This window comes from Nicotiana sylvestris, chromosome 1 (genome assembly GCF_000393655.2).
Source record: "Nicotiana sylvestris chromosome 1, ASM39365v2, whole genome shotgun sequence".
Classification (NCBI taxonomy): Eukaryota; Viridiplantae; Streptophyta; class Magnoliopsida; order Solanales; family Solanaceae; genus Nicotiana; species Nicotiana sylvestris.
In genome coordinates, this window is record NC_091057.1 from 68997571 (window position 1) to 69004018 (window position 6448).

Genomic DNA, 6448 nt, shown 5'->3' on the forward strand with positions numbered 1-6448 from the left:
TATTTCGAACTTATCAAATAGTAACCCGTCGTTGTTCGATTGAGGTCGAACTCTTCTCTTGTTGGCAAAGTCCCTTGACATTAAAGGGTGTTATTTCAAACTTATCAAAATAGTAACCCGTCGTCGTTCGATCGAGGTCGAACTCTTCTATTGTTGGCAAAGGTCCTTGGCCTTAAAGGGTATTATTTCAAACTTATCAAACTAGTAAACCATCGTCGTTCGATCGAGGTCGAACTCTTCTCTTGTTGGCGAGGGGCCTTGGCCTTAAAGGATAATTTTTCGAACTTATCAAAATAGTAACCCGTCGTCGTTCGATCGAGGACGAACTCTTCTCTTTTTGGCAAAGGCCCTTGGCCTTAAAGGGTGTTTTTTCGAACTTATCAAAATAGTAACACCTCGTCGTTCGATCAAGGTCGAACTCTTCAATTTTTGGCGAAGGCCCTTGGCCTTAAAGGGTATTATTTCGAACTTATCGAAATAGTAACCTGTCGTCGTTCGATCGAGGTCGAACTCTTCTCTTTTTGGCAAAGGTCCTTGGACTTAAAAGGTGTTATTTCGAACTTATCAAATAGTAACCCGTCGTTGTTCGATTGAGGTCGAACTCTTCTCTTGTTGGCAAAGTCCCTTGACATTAAAGGGTGTTATTTCAAACTTATCAAAATAGTAACCCGTCGTCGTTCGATCGAGGTCGAACTCTTCTATTGTTGGCAAAGGTCCTTGGCCTTAAAGGGTATTATTTCAAACTTATCAAACTAGTAAACCATCGTCGTTCGATCGAGGTCGAACTCTTCTCTTGTTGGCGAGGGCCCTTGGCCTTAAAGGATAATTTTTCGAACTTATCAAAATAGTAACCCATCGTCGTTCGATCGAGGACGAACTCTTCTCTTTTTGGCAAAGGCCCTTGGCCTTAAAGGGTGTTTTTTCGAACTAATCGAAGTAGTAACCCGTCGTCGTTCGATCAAGGTCGAACTCTTCTATTGTTGGCAAAGGTCCTTGGCCTTAAAGGGTATTATTTCAAACTTATCAAACTAGTAAACCATCGTCGTTCGATCGAGGTCGAACTCTTCTCTTGTTGGCGAGGGCCCTTGGCCTTAAAGGATAATTTTTCGAACTTATCAAAATAGTAACCCGTCGTCGTTCGATCGAGGACGAACTCTTCTCTTTTTGGCAAAGGCCCTTGGCCTTAAAGGGTGTTTTTTCGAACTTATCAAAATAGTAACACCTCGTCGTTCGATCAAGGTCGAACTCTTCAATTTTTGGCGAAGGCCCTTGGCCTTAAAGGGTATTATTTCGAACTTATCGAAATAGTAACCCGTCGTCGTTCGATCGAGGTCGAACTCTTCTCTTATTGGCGAAGGCCCTTGGCCTCAAAGGGTGTTATTTCAAACTTATCAAATAGTAACCTGTCGTTGTTCTATTGAGGTCGAACTCTTCTCTTGTTGGCGAAGGCCCTTGGCCTAAAAGGGTGTTATTTCGAACTTATCAAAATAGTAACCCGTCGTCGTTCGATCGAGGTCGAACTCTTCTCTTGTTGGCAAAGGTCCTTGGCCTTAAAGGGTGTTATTTCGAACTTATCAAAATAGTAACCCGTCGTCGTTCGATCGAGGTCAAACTCTTCTCTTGTTGGCAAAGGTCCTTGGCCTTAAAAGGTGTTATTTCGAACTTATCAAATAGTAACCCGTCGTTGTTCGATTGAGGTCGAACTCTTCTCTTGTTGGCAAAGTCCCTTGACATTAAAGGGTGTTATTTCAAACTTATCAAAATAGTAACCCGTCGTCGTTCGATCGAGGTCGAACTCTTCTATTGTTGGCAAAGGTCCTTGGCCTTAAAGGGTATTATTTCAAACTTATCAAACTAGTAAACCATCGCCGTTCGATTGAGTTCGAACTCTTCTCTTGTTGGCGAGGGGCCTTGGCCTTAAAGGATAATTTTTCGAACTTATCAAAATAGTAACCCGTCGTCGTTCGATCGAGGACGAACTCTTATCTTTTTGGCAAAGGCCCTTGGCCTTAAAGGGTGTTTTTTCGAACTTATCAAAATAGTAACACCTCGTCGTTCGATCAAGGTCGAACTCTTCAATTTTTGGCGAAGGCCCTTGGCCTTAAAGGGTATTATTTCGAACTTATCGAAATAGTAACCCGTCGTCGTTCGATCGAGGTCGAACTCTTCTCTTATTGGCGAAGGCCCTTGGCCTCAAAGGGTGTTATTTCAAACTTATCAAATAGTAACCCGTCGTTGTTCTATTGAGGTCGAACTCTTCTCTTGTTGGAGAAGGCCCTTGGCCTTAAAGGGTGTTTTTTCGAACTTATCAAAATAGTAACACCTCGTCGTTCGATCAAGGTCGAACTCTTCAATTTTTGGCAAAGGTCCTTGGCCTTAAAGGGTGTTATTTCGAACTTATCAAAATAGTAACCCGTCGTCGTTCGATCGAGGTCGAACTCTTCTCTTGTTGGCAAAGGTCCTTGGCCTTAAAAGGTGTTATTTCGAACTTATCAAATAGTAACCCGTCGTTGTTCGATTGAGGTCGAACTCTTCTCTTGTTGGCAAAGTCCCTTGACATTAAAGGGTGTTATTTCAAACTTATCAAAATAGTAACCCGTCGTCGTTCGATCGAGGTCGAACTCTTCTATTGTTGGCAAAGGTCCTTGGCCTTAAAGGGTATTATTTCAAACTTATCAAACTAGTAAACCATCGTCGTTCGATCGAGGTCAAACTCTTCTCTTGTTGGCAAAGGTCCTTGGCCTTAAAAGGTGTTATTTCGAACTTATCAAATAGTAACCCGTCGTTGTTCGATTGAGGTCGAACTCTTCTCTTGTTGGCAAAGTCCCTTGACATTAAAGGGTGTTATTTAAAACTTATCAAAATAGTAACCCGTCGTCGTTCGATCGAGGTCGAACTCTTCTATTGTTGGCAAAGGTCCTTGGCCTTAAAGGGTATTATTTCAAACTTATCAAACTAGTAAACCATCGTCGTTCGATCGAGGTCAAACTCTTCTCTTGTTGGCAAAGGTCCTTGGCCTTAAAAGGTGTTATTTCGAACTTATCAAATAGTAACCCGTCGTTGTTCGATTGAGGTCGAACTCTTCTCTTGTTGGCAAAGTCCCTTGACATTAAAGGGTGTTATTTCAAACTTATCAAAATAGTAACCCGTCGTCGTTCGATCGAGGTCGAACTCTTCTATTGTTGGCAAAGGTCCTTGGCCTTAAAGGGTATTATTTCAAACTTATCAAACTAGTAAACCATCGCCGTTCGATTGAGTTCGAACTCTTCTCTTGTTGGCGAGGGGCCTTGGCCTTAAAGGATAATTTTTCGAACTTATCAAAATAGTAACCCGTCGTCGTTCGATCGAGGACGAACTCTTATCTTTTTGGCAAAGGCCCTTGGCCTTAAAGGGTGTTTTTTCGAACTTATCAAAATAGTAACACCTCGTCGTTCGATCAAGGTCGAACTCTTCAATTTTTGGCGAAGGCCCTTGGCCTTAAAGGGTATTATTTCGAACTTATCGAAATAGTAACCCGTCGTCGTTCGATCGAGGTCGAACTCTTCTCTTATTGGCGAAGGCCCTTGGCCTCAAAGGGTGTTATTTCAAACTTATCAAAATAGTAACCCGTCGTCGTTCGATCGAGGACGAACTCTTCTCTTTTTGGCAAAGGCCCTTGGCCTTAAAGGGTGTTTTTTCGAACTTATCAAAATAGTAACACCTCGTCGTTCGATCAAGGTCGAACTCTTCAATTTTTGGCAAAGGTCCTTGGCCTTAAAGGGTGTTATTTCGAACTTATCAAAATAGTAACCCGTCGTCGTTCGATCGAGGTCGAACTCTTCTCTTGTTGGCAAAGGTCCTTGGCCTTAAAAGGTGTTATTTCGAACTTATCAAATAGTAACCCGTCGTTGTTCGATTGAGGTCGAACTCTTCTCTTGTTGGCAAAGTCCCTTGACATTAAAGGGTGTTATTTCAAACTTATCAAAATAGTAACCCGTCGTCGTTCGATCGAGGTCGAACTCTTCTATTGTTGGCAAAGGTCCTTGGCCTTAAAGGGTATTATTTCAAACTTATCAAACTAGTAAACCATCGTCGTTCGATCGAGGTCAAACTCTTCTCTTGTTGGCAAAGGTCCTTGGCCTTAAAAGGTGTTATTTCGAACTTATCAAATAGTAACCCGTCGTTGTTCGATTGAGGTCGAACTCTTCTCTTGTTGGCAAAGTCCCTTGACATTAAAGGGTGTTATTTAAAACTTATCAAAATAGTAACCCGTCGTCGTTCGATCGAGGTCGAACTCTTCTATTGTTGGCAAAGGTCCTTGGCCTTAAAGGGTATTATTTCAAACTTATCAAACTAGTAAACCATCGTCGTTCGATCGAGGTCAAACTCTTCTCTTGTTGGCAAAGGTCCTTGGCCTTAAAAGGTGTTATTTCGAACTTATCAAATAGTAACCCGTCGTTGTTCGATTGAGGTCGAACTCTTCTCTTGTTGGCAAAGTCCCTTGACATTAAAGGGTGTTATTTCAAACTTATCAAAATAGTAACCCGTCGTCGTTCGATCGAGGTCGAACTCTTCTATTGTTGGCAAAGGTCCTTGGCCTTAAAGGGTATTATTTCAAACTTATCAAACTAGTAAACCATCGTCGTTCGATCGAGGTCAAACTCTTCTCTTGTTGGCAAAGGTCCTTGGCCTTAAAAGGTGTTATTTCGAACTTATCAAATAGTAACCCGTCGTTGTTCGATTGAGGTCGAACTCTTCTCTTGTTGGCAAAGTCCCTTGACATTAAAGGGTGTTATTTAAAACTTATCAAAATAGTAACCCGTCGTCGTTCGATCGAGGTCGAACTCTTCTATTGTTGGCAAAGGTCCTTGGCCTTAAAGGGTATTATTTCAAACTTATCAAACTAGTAAACCATCGTCGTTCGATCGAGGTCAAACTCTTCTCTTGTTGGCAAAGGTCCTTGGCCTTAAAAGGTGTTATTTCGAACTTATCAAAATAGTAACCCGTCGTCGTTCGATCGAGGTCGAACTCTTCTCTTGTTGGCAAAGGTCCTTGGCCTTAAAGGGTGTTATTTCGAACTTATCAAAATAGTAACCCGTCGTCGTTCGATCGAGGTCAAACTCTTCTCTTGTTGGCAAAGGTCCTTGGCCTTAAAAGGTGTTATTTCGAACTTATCAAATAGTAACCCGTCGTTGTTCGATTGAGGTCGAACTCTTCTCTTGTTGGCAAAGTCCCTTGACATTAAAGGGTGTTATTTCAAACTTATCAAAATAGTAACCCGTCGTCGTTCGATCGAGGTCGAACTCTTCTATTGTTGGCAAAGGTCCTTGGCCTTAAAGGGTATTATTTCAAACTTATCAAACTAGTAAACCATCGTCGTTCGATCGAGGTCAAACTCTTCTCTTGTTGGCAAAGGTCCTTGGCCTTAAAAGGTGTTATTTCGAACTTATCAAATAGTAACCCGTCGTTGTTCGATTGAGGTCGAACTCTTCTCTTGTTGGCAAAGTCCCTTGACATTAAAGGGTGTTATTTAAAACTTATCAAAATAGTAACCCGTCGTCGTTCGATCGAGGTCGAACTCTTCTATTGTTGGCAAAGGTCCTTGGCCTTAAAGGGTATTATTTCAAACTTATCAAACTAGTAAACCATCGTCGTTCGATCGAGGTCAAACTCTTCTCTTGTTGGCAAAGGTCCTTGGCCTTAAAGGGTGTTATTTCGAACTTATCAAAATAGTAACCCGTCGTCGTTCGATCGAGGTCGAACTCTTCTCTTGTTGGCAAAGGTCCTTGGCCTTAAAGGGTGTTATTTCGAACTTATCAAAATAGTAACCCGTCGTCGTTCGATCGAGGTCGAACTCTTCTCTTGTTGGCAAAGGTCCTTGGCCTTAAAAGGTGTTATTTCGAACTTATCAAATAGTAACCCGTCGTTGTTCGATTGAGGTCGAACTCTTCTCTTGTTGGCAAAGTCCCTTGACATTAAAGGGTGTTATTTCAAACTTATCAAAATAGTAACCCGTCGTCGTTCGATCGAGGTCGAACTCTTCTATTGTTGGCAAAGGTCCTTGGCCTTAAAGGGTATTATTTCAAACTTATCAAACTAGTAAACCATCGTCGTTCGATCGAGGTCGAACTCTTCTCTTGTTGGCAAAGGGTCCTTGGCCTTAAAAGGTGTTATTTCGAACTTATCAAATAGTAACCCGTCGTTGTTCGATTGAGGTCGAACTCTTCTCTTGTTGGCAAAGTCCCTTGACATTAAAGGGTGTTATTTCAAACTTATCAAAATAGTAACCCGTCGTCGTTCGATCGAGGTCGAACTCTTCTATTGTTGGCAAAGGTCCTTGGCCTTAAAGGGTATTATTTCAAACTTATCAAACTAGTAAACCATCGCCGTTCGATTGAGTTCGAACTCTTCTCTTGTTGGCGAGGGGCCTTGGCCTTAAAGGATAATTTTTCGAACTTATCAAAATAGT